The following is a 15,607-nucleotide window of genomic DNA, read 5'->3' on the forward strand; positions in this document are numbered from 1 at the left end:
CTCTGTCCTCAGAACCAGCGGTGCTCCGTAGGCGTTCCAGGGGCTACGCAAGTACGCAGGCAAAAAGATGCCATGCCGTGTTTGCGCTGGTTTGTTTGGGGGACAGGAGCCACACTGGGGCGGATGTTTTGTCAGCTCTGCAGGGGCAGGCCGAGAGGTGGTTGACGCCACACCAGCTTAAGCCAGGAATGGTGGTTTGCGACAATGGCACCAACCTCCTCTCCGCCCTCCGACAGGGATAACTGACCCATGTGCCCTGTGTAGCTCACGTCCTTAACCTGGTGGTGCAGCGGTTCTTGGGCAGGTACCCCGGCTTACAGGATGTCCTGAAGCAGGCCAGGAAAGTCTGTGTGCATTTCCGCCGATCATTTAATGCCTGTGCTCGGCTGGCTGAGCTCCAAAAGGAGTTGAACCTGCCCAAGAACCGCCTTATATGTGACATGCCCACCAGATGGAACTCAACATTGGCCATGCTGCAGCAGCTGCACACGCAGCAGAGGGCCATCAATGAGTACCTGTGCGACTACGGCACCAGGACAGGGTCAGGGGAGCTTGGTTTTTTCTCACCACGCCAGTGGGGCATGATCAGGGATGCATGCACTGTCCTGTCACCGTTTGAGGAGGCCACAAGGATGGTGAGCAGTGACAGTGCATGCATCAGTGACACTGTACCTCTTGTCCACCTCTTGGAGCATACGCTGCGTGGAATAATGGACAGGGCACTTGAGGCAGAACAGAGGCAGGAAGAGGAGGACTTCCTTGCCTCTCAAGGCCCCCTTTATCCAGACAGTTTTCCTGCTGTGCCACCCATCACACAGGAAGAGGATGAGGAGGAGGAAGAGGAGGAGGAGGATGATTGTGTCAGCATGGAGGTGGAGGCTGGCACTCAGCATCAGCATCAGCAGCAGTCTTATAGGGATGATTTACAGTCCCAAGAAACACGTGGACTTGTACGTGGCTGGGAGGAGGTAGCTGCGGATCATGTTGTCCTTAGTGACCCAGAGGACTCCGGACCAAATGCCTCAGCTAACCTACGCTGCATGGCCTCCCTGATCCTGCAAAGCCTGCGGAAGGATCCTCATATTCTTCGGATCAAGGAGAGGGACCATTACTGGCTGGCCACTCTCCTTGATCCACGGTACAAGGGTAAGGTTGCTGACCTTATCTTGCCATCGCAGAGGGAGCAGAGGATGAGACATCTCCGGGAGGCCTTGCAGAAAGGTCTGTGCAACGCGTTCCCAGAGACTGGGAGGTCACAAACTCCTGGTCCTGGACAACGTGTTGCTGAGGCATCGGTCAGAAGGAGCGGTGGAGAAGGTGGCCGTCTGACTGATGCTTTCAGACAATTTTTTAGTCCGCAGCCCCAAGGTATGATTGGTTCCAGCATACATCGCCAGCGTCTAATTTACATGGTGCAGGAATACCTAGGGGCAAGGTCAGACTTGGACACCTTTCCCACCGAAAATCCTCTGGCTTACTGGGTCTTGAGGATGGATCACTGGCCAGAGCTTGCACAGTATGCAATTGAGCTACTGGCCTGTCCTGCATCCAGCGTTCTTTCGGAACGCACCTTCAGTGCTGCTGGTGGCTTTGTTACTGATCACAGGGTGCGCCTGTCCACCGAATCAGTTGATCGACTGACCTTCATCAAGATGAATCAGTCTTGGATCACCCACAGCTACCAAGCACCTGAAGCTGATGTAACCGAATAATTTTTTTTGAAATACCACATCCCTTCAAGACTGCCTATACTGATGCTGAGTGACTGTCCTGTTATGTTGATTGTCTATCCTCTTCCTCCTCCGCTGATATGTTGGAAGAACATTTTTGGTTCTGGGTGATGCCAGCAGCCCAATTTTTCTGCCCCTGTTTAACAGGGGCGTTTAATTACAATTTTTGATGCAATGCTTTGCAGCAGGGCTAATTCCTGCAATAAAACTAGAGTATATGGCAGAGGTTGCAGTGTGGTGGCACCAGCAGCAGTGCCTAAGGCCCAATTTTTCTGCCCCTGTTTAACAGGGACATGTAATTACAATTCTTGATATAATATTTCACAGGAGGGCCCCTTCCTGTGCCCACCCAGAGTAACGGTGAGGACTTATAGTGTTGTGGCACCAGCACCACAACCACCAAAGGTCAATTTTTCTACCACTGTTCAACAATGGCATGTAATTACAATTCTTGATATAATCGTTCACAGCAGGGCGCTCCAGCGCCCACCAAGAGTCACTTTGAGGGCTTACAATGTTGTGGCAAAACCAACACCTTGTTCCGCCATTTCTGCAGAGCATATAGGGCAGGTACCTACTTTCAAACATCCAACTTACAAACATCTCCTACTTGCAAACGCAAGGAGACAGCAGCAAGTGAGATGAAAAAAGATGGACGACAAAACAAATTATACAGGGGTGATAACCCTTCCCTATGTTTTCCAAAAAGCTTAAAAATAGTTTTTTTGACTGGAGCTACACTTTAAAAATGTACCAGTTGAAAATTACAAACAGATTCAACTTAACACAACAAACCTACACAGTCCCTGTCTTGTTTGCACCGCCTGTATACTGCTGTTCTGAGTATATAGGGCCTGGGGGCCACACGCATTTCCTTTTTTTAATATGGGTACAGGGTTCCCCTTAATATGCGTACAAGACCCAAAGGGGCTGGTAATGGGCAGGGAGGGCTACCTATGCCATTTTTATCAATGATTTTCAACCATATTGCAGGAACCAGATATAGCATTAAAACCGCAAGCAGTTTTAAATGGTGTTATTTCCGTTTAATGTCATTTTGTGCAGGGACTGTTCTAAACACGGGAAACACGTGGCACTTCACAGGCATACTACAGACACCCCCCAGGCACTATATTTAAAGGAATATTTCACTTTTTTTTCACTTTAATCGTCATTAAAATCAGTGCTCCCGCCAAAACGGCCGTTTTTAAAACTTTTTTTTGCATTGACCCATGTCCCCTGAGGCAGGAGCCAGGTCCCCAAACCCTTTTTAGGACAGTATCTTGCATATTAGCCGTTAAAATTAGCACTTTCCATTTCGAACGTTCGAGTCCCATAGACTTCAATGGTGGAGATGTGGTGAAGCTATGGCTAATCATTACCATATTTTTTTGGGCATTGTTCTGGTATCAAACCCTTTTGGGCACAAGTTCAAAACAATTTACACAAGGTCTTGGCTATCTCTATTCCTATAAACCCCATACATTTTCTATTAGGTCTTCCTTTTCCAATAATTACTAGGGCTGCTAGGAGATTGATGGCTTTCATTTTATTAATGGCAAAATGTGCAATAACTCAATGTTGGCTATCTACATCTCCCCCTACTTTCATGCAATTTCTTTTGGCCATAGCTGACATATGTAGGATGGAATGCCTGACTGCAATGATAGACAGCTCTTTGCCAAGGTTTAATAAAGTTGGGAAGGCCTAGGGTGCCTCTGAATATAGCACTAAATCAGTTTTCACGGATTCATAGACCAATATCTCTTGTGTATAAAAAAAAATGTGACCCGTATCAGTTGTTCTCCATCCAGTCCCTTTATGTTCTGTATCTACAGTTAAAGAGGACGTAAACCCTGATGAGTTTACTTCCTCTTTCATTCCCTGCAAAGGCAAAGCATAATGGGCTACTATGCATCGCATAGTAGCCCATTATGTGTCACTTACCTGACACAGGAGCCAGCGAAGTCGCCGCTGTCCCCTGTAGTCCGCCGCATCCATCTTGTTGGTGGGGTCTCGCAGCTCCGCCGCTGTCATTCGGCGAAGCCGCGATAACTTCACTCCCACGCATGTGCATGGGAGTCGACACGCGCGGCAGCTCCATTCTTGGAAATGCCGCGCTCAGTGCGCCTGCGCGCCGCTGTCTACGGCGCATGCGCCGTAGACAGCGGTGCCCGTTTTCGGGCAAATATCTCCTAAACCGTGTAGGTTTAGGAGATATTGCTTGGACCTACAGGTAAGCCTTAATCTAGGCTTACCTGTAGGTCAAAGTGGTTTGTAAGGGTTTTTCAACCACTTTAAGAGAACTAAGCCATGATGTATTAATATTTTCTTATGTCTTGTTTATTCTTTTATTTTTGTGTTCATTGTCATATCTTGTTTTTGTTTCTTACATCTGAATCATACTTTTTGCTTTGTATGCTTCATAAAACCTAATAAACATACAATAAAAAAGAAAGAAAGCCATAAGAAGTCCTGTTTGCAGTTTGTGAGAAGCCATGTGGAGGACACAGGAAACATGTGTAAGAAGGTGCTCTGGTCAGATGAGACCAAATTTGAACTTTTTGGCCTAAAAGCAAAATGATATGTGTGGCGGAAAACTAACACAGCACATCATCCTGAACACACCATCCCCACTGTGAAACATGGTGGTGGCAGCATCATGTTTTGGAGATGCTTTTCCTTAGCAGGGACAGAGAAGCTGATCAGAGTTGATGGGAAGATGGATGGAGCCACATATGGGGAAATCTTAGCCCTTGTACACACGGTCGGAGAATCTGTCGGAATGAGTCTTATCGGACCGTGTCGTCAGATAATCCGACTGTGTGTGGTATGCATCGGACTGATTCCGTCCGAATCTCCTTCCGACCCAATTTTCCAACATGTTGGAAAGATTTCCCAACCAACTGGGCCGGACGGACCTAATCCGATCATGTGTAGAGCATTTTCATCGGACTAAGTGGCACGCATGCTCAGATCAAATTCCTACATCAAAGCTATTGGCTACTAGCCTGAATGTAGTCCCATCGTAACGAAATAACGTCATCACATTCTGAAAGATCAGATTTTTCGCCAACTTGGCCCGACCGTGTGTATGCAACAGTTTCGGACACAATCCGTCGGACTAAATCCTACCGGCGAAATCCGACGGATTTGGTTGGCAAAATCTCCGACCGTGTGTACGTGGGCTTAGAAGAAAACCTGTTATGCCCTGTACAAACGGTCGGACATTCCGACGGCAAAATCCATCAGATTTTTTCTGACAGATTTTGGCTCAAACTTGCCTTGCATACACACAGTCGCACAAAGTTGTCAGAAAATCTGATCGTTCTGAACGAGATGACGTCCAACACGTATGACGGGACTATAAAGAGGCCAGTAGCCAATAGCATTCATCTCGTAATTTATTACGTGGCACTGTGTGCGTCAGAATTGTCTAGCACAAGATCTCAAACTTTGTGTGTCGAAAATACTGACGGAAAGTCCGACCGTGTGTACAGGGCATTAAAGTCTGCAAAATACTTTTTAAATGGATGTGTGTCCACACAACGGCATGGGAATCCTCTCATGTACTCCAGATCATGAAAGGGAAACAATCACAAAGCAGACATAGCATAATCCCTTTTATTAAAAACAATCTTAAAAGCAAATAGAATGACATTCACATATTATTGTGCCGTGTTCCTGGCACTATGAAAGATCTGCCAGTTGTGTGTAGGCGCCGTTGCTCTGTCAGTCCTGGAGCCAGTGTGCATTCAAATTGGAGGAAGTGGTGACAAAATGTAACCTAAAAGCCTGCCCCTATGCGTTTCGTCATCTACATGCCCTTCCTGATGATGATGTCTAGATGGAAAAACGCATAGGGGCCCTTCGGTTATGTTTTGTCGTCACTTCTGCCGATTGGAACGCATGCTGGCTCCATGACCCAAGGAGCAGTGGCGCCTACACACAACTGGCAGATCTTTCATAGCGCCAGGAACACGGCACAATAATATGTGAGTGTTAGTGAATTTGCACAAGCGCAGAGCACTTTACAGTTTTACCTATGATAAACTTCATATACACCTTATGTTGATGAATCTTCATGCACTTTTTTCACTGGATAGAGGCTTATCTTTTGAATTCATGCACTGCATACCGTTTTTTTTTTCATTTTGATTTCACGTTTATATTTATTCACCTTGTATATTGATCAGTTGTTTCTTTTTATATGGTATATGAATTCATGCACATGCCCTTCATAGCTTTAGCCCTTGTACACACGGTCGGACATTCCGACAACCAAATCCGTCAGATTTTGTTCGATGGATTTTGTCTAAAACTGTTGCATACACACAGTCGGACAAAGTTGTCAGAAAACCCGATCGTACTTAACGTGATGACGTTATTTCGTTAGGACGGGACTACGTTCAGGCTAGTAGCCAATAGCTTTGGTCTAGGAATTTGATCTGAGGATGCGTGGCACTTTGTCCTATCGGAATTCTCTACACATGATCGGACAAAGTCCGATCGGATCATGTTGTCGGAAAATTTTATAGCCCAGCTGGAAAACTTGGTCCGTCGGATATTCCGATGGAAACAGTCCGATGGAGCCCACACACAGTCGGATTATCCAACAACACGGTCCTATCGGAGATTGTCCATCGGAATGTCTGACCGTGTGTACAAGGGCTTAGTCTTAAGTTAATACTGAAACATTCAATACATGAAATATTCAAATGCAGAGGCAGTTATTTAATAGAATAAAGAGTAAATACATTTATATAGTGTAAGCCCTTGAACACACGATCAGAGATTCAGACGGAATGTGTCCGATCGGAGTGTTTTGTCGGATATTCCATCGGAACAAATTTGTGTGTGGTCCTCATCGGACTGTTTCCGTCGGAATATCCATCGGACCAAATTTTCCAACTTGCCGGAAATATTTTCCGACAAAATGCTCCGATCGGACATACTCCGATCATGTGTAGAGAATTCCGATCGGACAAAGTGCCACGCATGCTCAGATCAAATTCCTACATCAAATCTATTGGCTGCTAGCCTGAATGTAGTCCTTTCGTAACGAAATAATGTCATCACGTTCTGAATGATCGGATTTTCCGACAACTTCGTCCGACCGTGTGTATGCAACAGTTTCGGACAAAATCCGCCGGACAAAATCCGACGGATTTGGTTGTCGGAATCTCCGACCGTGTGTACAAGGGCTAACAGATACAACCGGCCCTTTGAGGGCAACCATGATGCTGATGTAGACCGCAATGAACTTGAGTTTGACACCCCTGGTGTAAACCATACTGATCGCACAAAATGCCAACGGTTGCTCTTTCACATCTATGTTTGTCCTCAGGGAACTCTAGCGAGGAAGATACGTACGTCAATATGTGTGATCTTGGTCTACAGAAACAGGAGAAAAGTGCAAAAGCCAAAGGTGAGCTTTTACTCTAACAAGGTACAACCTTCTGTTCTGCCTCAGGTCCTACTCCATAGGAGGATACACGCCTCCATTTATAGGGCATTCACTTTTATTAACACCAATATTTTGTAGTCTTGGCTCTAAAAATCGTGCAACTATTAAGAAGTGCTCTATTTATCTGGAGCACATAAGCCAATGAAAGAGAGCTCATTACTGGTCCAATGATTGGTGTATGAAGACCAATACCTAAATGTGATATTTATTTGATGAAGGTTATGGAGGATTCTGTACAACTCAGCAGAGTTCACTAGAGATACAACATGGCATGCTGGGAATAGCCAACCACATTGTCTAGGATTGGGCTGGAATGACATTGTGTATGGATGAGGATTTCCTATAACCGCTTTCCTCCCACACTTCAAAGACATGCTGGTTGGTTTATTGGTTCCTGTCTAAAATTGGCCCTAGTATGTGTATGTATGAATGTGAGTTTGGGAACTTAGATTGTAAGTTCTTTGAGGGCAGGGACGGATATGGATGTACATGTAAAATCACTGCATAAATTGACAGCATTATATAAGTACCTGAAATAAATAAATACAATAAATAAATAATAGTTGATGACTGCAGGCTTGTTCACAATTGTCTGTCTATAATTATTTTAGATATACACTATATTACCAAAAGTATTGGGACACCTGCCTTTACACACACACATGAACTCTAATGACATCCCAGTCTTAGTCCGTAGGGTTCAATATTGAGTTGGCCCACACTTTGCAGCTATAACAGCTTCAACTCTTCTGGGAAGGCCGTCCACAAGGTTTAGGAGTGTATCTATGGGAATGTTTGACCATTCTTCCAGAAGAGCATTTGTGAGGTCAGGCACTGATGTTGGATGAGATGGCCCTGCTCGCAGTCTTTGCACTAATTCATCCCAAAGGTGTTCTAACAGGTTGAGGACAGGACTCTTTGCAGCCCAGTCAGGTTCCTCCATCCCAAACTCTATCATCCATGTCTTTATGGACCTTGCTTTGTGCACTGGTACAAATCATTTGGTGGAGGGGGGATTATGGTGTGGGGCTGTTTTTCAGGCATTGGCCCTGGCCCTGGCCCCTTATTTCTAGTGAAAATAATTCTTAAGGTGTCAGCATACCAAGACATTTTGGACAATTCCATGCTCCCAACTTTGTGAGAACAGTTTGCGGATGATCCCTTCTTGTTCCAACATGACTGAGCGCCAGGTCAGAAATCCAGGGGTGACCACACTTAATTAGAGCTACATGAAAGCATTTTAGTACTTGTCTTCAAGTTTGACAATTAAGATCATATTCTGCATCCGGCATCCTTGGCTCAGCTGTACTTCAACAGTGTTTGCTTTTGGTCTCTATGGGCTGTTCTGGCCTCCCTGTGTATCCCCAATGGTGTTCACCACCCCTTCCCTGACTCCTGGCTGGAGACAAGGGGGATTGAGCTGGTAAAACATCTCTTGTCACAAATATATCCCCTGAGGAAGCCCATGGTGGCGAAACATGTCAGGATAATTCTTAAAATTGTTATCTCCAAGTGACAAGACAAATGCTTTGTACAATGATGTTTCAAGAGACAAGTTGTATTCAATGTCTGTTTGTTTTAAAGCATAACAAACATTTTTAAATACATGTTGTTTGTAATAATAAAATTACTGTCATTTTGTTTATGTATATTTGAATCTTTGTATTCATTATTTTCTGGCACCTTTAAAGTCTCACAACAACTTTTCTCTCTATGACTGAGCACCAGTGCACAAAACAAGGTCCATAAAGACATGAATGAACGAATTTGGGGTGGAGGAACTTGACTGGCCAGAGTCCTGACCTCCATTCGATAAAACACCTCTGAGATGAATTAGAGCAGAGACTGTGAGCCAGGCCCTCTCATCCAACATCAGTGCCTGACCTCACAAATGCCCTTCTGGAAGAATGGTCAAACATTGCCATAGACACACTCTTAAAGCTTGTGGACGGCCTTCCCAGAAGAGTTGAAGCTGTTATAGCTGCAAAGGGTGGGCCAACTCAATATTGAACCCTACGGACTAAGACTGGGATGCCATTAAAGTTCATGTGTGTGTAAAGGCAGGTGCCCCAATACTTTTGGTAATATAGTGTATATCCCATAGTTTGTGGACTCTATATCTTTCCTACAGACTAAATAATAAATGCGCATTTGGGTTGTTTTCACCAAAGAAATGTAGCATAATACAGTTTGGTCAAAATTTATGAAGAAAGATTATTTATTTGTAAAATTTTTTTACAGAAACAACGTTTTTTTAAATTTACTTTACCAGTATTGACGTGGTTAAATAGTCCACTAGGCCCAAGTACCTGTGGTGGACCTACTCGTGTGTCCACTCGCGCAGTGTTGCGCACGCATTCCTATATGCCTAATGGTCGCAGATCTCTCTGATGGCTGATATGATGCTCCAGACAGAAACACTGGCCTCAAAGTTCTCCAACTCCAAACTGACAATCCACCGAAGATCTCAATATACAGCAAGTCAGTCAATGGTAATACACGGGAATAATCTGAAACAGAATAGGGAACAAGCACAGTGCATTAACCTAGCACATTAAGAAGGGGGCAACACTATCAAAAGCATCAAATGCACTTACAAGATTCCAAAAGAGTGGTGCAGATAACAACGCCCAGGGAGACGTTCCTCCCCACTACAATGGCCAGTGGTGGGCTTGAATAACAGCCCCAGGGGTAAAGGCTGGTGGTACAGGCGGCATCCGTGTTGCTGAGCAGCAGCCTCGTAGAGCGGCAGCAGTGTCCACTTTCCCGGCAATGTGTTTTTCGGGACATGCCTCCTTTTTCAAGCCTGGTCATGAGGTGGGAGTGCTGGCTACAAGTAATAAACAGCCAGCGGGGGGTTTGGAGACAATGGGGTATATGGACACTTATGGGCCGTACACACAATATTATTTCCCAACAACAAATGTTCAATGTGAGCTTGTTGACGGAAATTCCAACCATGTGTAGGCTCCATCAGTCATTTGCTGTCGGAATTTCCAACAACAAATGTTTGAGAACAGGTTCTCAAATTTTCCCACAACAAGATTTGTTGTCAGAAATTCCAAGCGTGTGTACACAATTCCGACAAGCAAAAGTCCACGCTTGCTCTGAATCAAGCAGAAGAGCCGCACTGGCTATTGAACTTAATTTTTCTCAGCTCGTCGTACATCTTGTACCTCACCGTGTTTTTGACGTTTGGATTTTCCGACAACATTTGTGTGAACGTGTGTATGCAAGACAAGTTTGAGCCAATATCTGTCAAAAAAAAATCCATGGATTTTGTTGTTGGAATGTCCGATCATGTGTACATAGCCTAAGGGGTGACTAAAAAAAAAAAAAAAAAAAAAAACAGCTTCATTGTAGATGTGTTCTATGTAAATGGGGGCAAATGTTATTAGGCTCTTTAATCTTCGGATCAAATGAATGAATCAGGAACATATAGCATTACAGCCACTAGATGGAGAAAATGATCATAGTAACTAAGTATGTATTTTTTATGATCATCAGCTCTGTCTAGTGACCATACTAAAGTATTTTCCTGATATATCCATTAGGTGGGGAGAATATAGGCCAATAACTTAAGATTATGCTCCCTTTCACACAGAAAACAAGTGTAGCACACTCTAGTGTACAACTTGCGTACGTAAATTTAGTTATGGCTCATGGTAGTTGTGTAATTTGGTCGGGTTACTGCAGGCCAGGCTGGATGGCTCTACATAGCAGGTCTCTGGTGCCTCCCCCTGGATATAGAGGTGTGGAGAAGCTTCTGGAAGTTTGTTGGTGGAGGCCAGGAGTTTTCTATCTGCATACTTAAGGGAATCTGGCCAGGCAAAAGGTCCTGCCATGGTGGATGGGTCGGCCCTTAAAAATGATGGAGCCTGACCAGCAGGGGAGTTGGATGGAAAAGGGAGTGCTGAGGTTGCTGTCGTGTGGCCTTGGAAGAGACCCTAGGTCTGGGAGCTCTGCCTCTAGGCAGAAGCTGAGGAAAGGAAGGAGAGTAGGCCTAATGCCCCCCACACACGATCGGACTTTCTGACAACAAAATTGTGAATTTTTGGTCGAAGGATGTTGGCTCCAACTTGTCTTGCATACACACAGTCACCCAAATGTTCGCCAACAATTACAAACGTGAAAACGCGGTGATGTACAAGACATACGACGAGCCGAGAAAAAGGAAGTCCAATAGCCAGTGTGGCTCCTTCTGCTTGATTCCGAGCATCCATGAACTTTTGGGCATCGGAATTGTGTACACACGATCAGAAATTCCGACAACAACGTTTTGTTGGCGAAAAATTTGAGAACCTGCTAGCCAACATTTGTTTGGCAGAAAGTCTGACAGCAAATGTTTGATGGAGCGTACACACGGTCGGACTTTCAGACAACAAGCTCACATCCAACATTTGTTGTCGGAAATTACAATCGTGTGTACGGGACATAAGAGAGGAATCTCCAAAACTTTGAACATCTGGGCTGGCATGGGAAGATCTGTTCAATTGGAGTCCTGAACAAAAGTCTTGCCCAGTGCAGCGGGGAGCAAAGGAGAGTACCTCAGCACACTCAGGGGCATTCAAAGGGAGAGGATGCCAGACGTAGCATATTTTCCAGGGACAGCATTGAACTAAATACCAATCCATTGCCTTGGGGTGTTCTACAGAGCAGCCAGATGGGCTGGTAGGCAAGGCAGCCAGATGGGCTGGTAGGCAAGGCAGCTAGGTGGGCTGGTAGGCAAGGCATCTAGGTGGGCTAGTTGGCAAGGCATCTAGGTGGGCTAGTTGGCAAGGCATCTAGGTGGGCTAGTTGGCAAGGCATCTAGGTGGGCTAGTTGGTAAGGCATCTAGGTGGGCTAGTTGGCAAGGCAGCTCGGTGGGCTGGTAGAATGTCCAAGCATCAGAACTGAGTGAAGTTCTACTGAGGAGACATGATACTCCTGCATGCAGTTTGCAACTTTGTGCTATTTCTCTAAAGGGGACTGAGAGCTCCTGGTCCATAAAGGACCTTGTCACTGATCCATAGAGACTGAGATTATTCCGGAGGGAGTACAGTCCAGGATCTTCATTTTTGTACACAGGAAAGAAAGTTGTCCTCGGCTGATGTTTCTTTAAGTCAAGTTGAGCATCCCATAATTTCTATACCCTATCCAAGTTGTTTCCCCCAATAAAACAACAAAAACAATCCCATGGACTGATTACTTGTGTCTCAATGCAAGTTGGAGATGCGTGTTGCCTGGCTGTGCAGGGATAGGGGAGCCAGTAATCAGCGGCTCTTGCAGGGGGTAGCACTACACATGTACATGTGTGTGTACGCTCCATCGAACAATGGTTGTCGGATTTTCCACGGACAAATGTTGGATAGCAGGTTCTCAAATTTTCCGTGGCCTGTTGTCGGATTTTCTGAGCGTGTGTAAACGAGTTAGTCGGACAAAAGTCCAAAGTACAAACACGCATGCTCAGAAGCAAAGACGAGCCGGAAGCGGTAGGTCTTGTAAACTAGCGTTCGTAAGGGAGAAATAACATTCGTGACGTGGAAAATGATGAAATCTGGAAATGCAGCGCACAATTCTCTTCTTCTTTAAGGGGATAATAATGAAGCTGCTTTGCTGGTGATACTGATGGAGTTATTGCAAACAAATTTTCAAAGTTTTTTTTTTTTTTTCTAGTGATATCAAGAATAATATTATTATGCTTTTTTTTTGGTACAAGTTACCACAACACCATTATCTTGTTGTTTTTAAGATCAAAGATACAACTATGTTGGTGTCCCTTGTAAATTTTACATTGTATTTTTTTAAAATGTGACTGCCTACTCCCAAACTGTCATTTGAAGTAAAACACATAGCCGAGTATTATTCTACACAATTTTTTTATTGTGCATTAAAAAAAGAAAACAAATAAAATTAGACATGCTATCTGCCAATAGAACTTAACCAAAAAGTACGTTCTATGCATCCAAATATATAGAAAATATACCAAATCAAATCATTATTCAACCAAAAAATAAAATAAAATAAAAAAATAAAACAAAAGCCTCATACACGTGTCCTGCCTCTTAATATAGGGGGTCACCAATGCCAAGAGATGGTGAAAGCAGGGGTCCGTCATCTGGAGATAATTCCGAAAATTATCTGTATTATTCTCCTGGAGCTCCCGCAGCAAAGGCATATGACATAATTGGTCACGATTAATAAAGCAACCAATTTTTGGTCAAAGAACTCCTCCTCCTCCTGTTCCTGGACTGGACTTGGGTTAAAGCAATAACTCCAAGGCCAATAATAAATAACACGTTATCTTCTCTGATTCCGCAACATGTCTGGCTGACGGACGGCCGTTCACAAACAAACTGAAAAGCGCAAAACGCTAAATGAAAAGCGCGAATCAACATTCACCAAACTTCTACTAACACAAAATTTGCAGAAGGAGCCCAAAAGGTGCCACTAATGAGCTAAAAAACCCCGTTGGTGTTTGTTGGCCGACAATTCCTTGCCATTTGTATGCAAGACAAAATCCATGCACACGCCTTTGCACAAAAGTCAGAGGTTTTGTCCGCAGAAAATCTGATCATGTTTACAAGGCTTTAGGCTGGCCATGCATCATACAATTTTCTTCTTCAATTTCTTTTGGATTTACCTTCAACTATGTAATGTGAAGACCTGCCTGATTGCATTCCAATTGAAAGTGTTTAGGTCTGACCTCATATTATAGGGTTTTGATAAATCTAAAGTAAAATTGTACAAGAAAGCCTAAAAAGAAAAACACTCATGAAACAAATACAAATAAAATTGATGAAAAGAGTGTCAAATCATATGTATATAAAATGGAAAAATTAACATAAAGAGAACAAAAATGAAATGGGTTTGTGATGATATAAACACTGTATTCTGTGTGTTCGGTGTAGTATTTAAAAAAAAAAATACTGGTAGACCTCTTCTATCTTATCTTTTTATACTGTGCATTAAAACATGTTGTTTTAAGAACTTACAGTGGACACCATACTGATTGCACACAATGCCAGGAGCTGTTCTTTCACATCTATGTTTGTCCTCAGAGAACCGCGTATATGGCAATTTGTTTGATCCTGATCTATGGAGGAAGAAGAATGCCGAAGCCAAAGGTGAGCTGTTACTATAACAAGGTATGACTTTCTGTCCTATTCAATTGGAGCACATTGGAGGACACTCATCATTGGAGGACACTCCCCATCGGAGGACACACACCTCCATTGATAGGACATTTACTGTTTACTAAAATGATGTACTCTTGGCTCTATAAACCTATGCTATTTATTTGATGAAGGTTCTGGAGGAATATGGACAACTCAGCAGCACCTGACATGAATGTCACATTCACTCAGCACAACTGGCTAGAGATACAACATGGCATGCTGGGAATATATATGTATAACATTGTTTAAGATAGTGTTGGAATGTTGTGTACGGATGAGAATTTCCTATAACAGTTGATGGCTACAGGCTTGTTCACAACTGTCTATGATTATTTCAGCTGACAAAAATACACAAACCCGGCTTATACTGATCCTGATGATCCTTCTCGTCTTCCTGTTCCTTGTTCTGATTGTCTTCATAGGTATCCTGTTCACCTCCTGTGAGTATTAAAGCTACAGTCTTAAAGGAGAAGTATGTTTTTTTGTTCCCTATTCATACTTGCCTAGGTGGATGCAGCATCGGCCCGATGCTGCATCTGTCCCCCAGCGTCTCTATGCTGAGAACTGAACGATGGAACACCACCGATGGCTCGATTCTCTCAGCTCCCTGAGAGGAGAGCTGGTGACGGTCAATCATCAGCTCTCCTACTCTGCTCCTCCATGCTTCCCGGAGTGCTGAGCTGTGGAGGGGTGGAGGGTGGCCGTCTCAGGCTCTCAGTGGCTTGCTGAGAGGCTGAGACTGAGATCAGTCCAGGCACCTGGCGGATCCAGACTTCCGAAGGCTGCATGACACTGTGCCTGGACTGATCGAGGAGACGTCAGCAGAGAGCAGACTTCAGACCTGAAAACAGGTCATAGGAGTGCCAAACAAATTGCACTCTTGTGACTCTTAGGAGAAGCCCAGCCAAATAAGCCCAGGCTGGACTTCTTTAAACTTTATGAATAAAGAAATTTTAGAAAGGTTTACCATGAGAATTTTGGATTTGGAGCCCCTTTTGACCTGAAGTTGGCATAGTATGGGCTTACAATACTTGACCAACAGTCTCTGGTCTCCTGATCATCACACCAATATGAGCTTCTTGGACGTCCCATCCCAAAACCATGACTGCTAAAAATGAGTTGCCCCCTTTGTATCAGCCTCCACTCTTCTTGAAAGGCCTTCCACAAGATTTCGGAGGGTGTCTGTGCAAATTTGTTGCTAATTATGAGGTCGGGTACTGATGATAGATGGGAAGACCTGGCTCAGTTCCAA

General features: G+C 44.2%; 1 long non-coding RNA gene across 1 annotated transcript; it reads left to right on the forward strand.

The window, feature by feature from the left end:
- Positions 1 to 7,076: 7,076 nt before the first annotated feature.
- LOC143964185 (uncharacterized) lies at positions 7,077 to 14,781 on the forward strand. The gene is made up of 3 exons (XR_013271089.1): positions 7,077 to 7,158; positions 14,239 to 14,304; positions 14,694 to 14,781. It is a non-coding gene; the product is annotated as an uncharacterized LOC143964185 (long non-coding RNA).
- Positions 14,782 to 15,607: the final 826 nt, after the last annotated feature.

The sequence above is a fragment of the Lithobates pipiens genome, unplaced genomic scaffold (assembly GCF_037356315.1).
Source record: "Lithobates pipiens isolate NorthernLeopardFrog02 unplaced genomic scaffold, aLitPip1_a1.2 Scaffold_8, whole genome shotgun sequence".
Taxonomy (NCBI): Eukaryota; Metazoa; Chordata; class Amphibia; order Anura; family Ranidae; genus Lithobates; species Lithobates pipiens.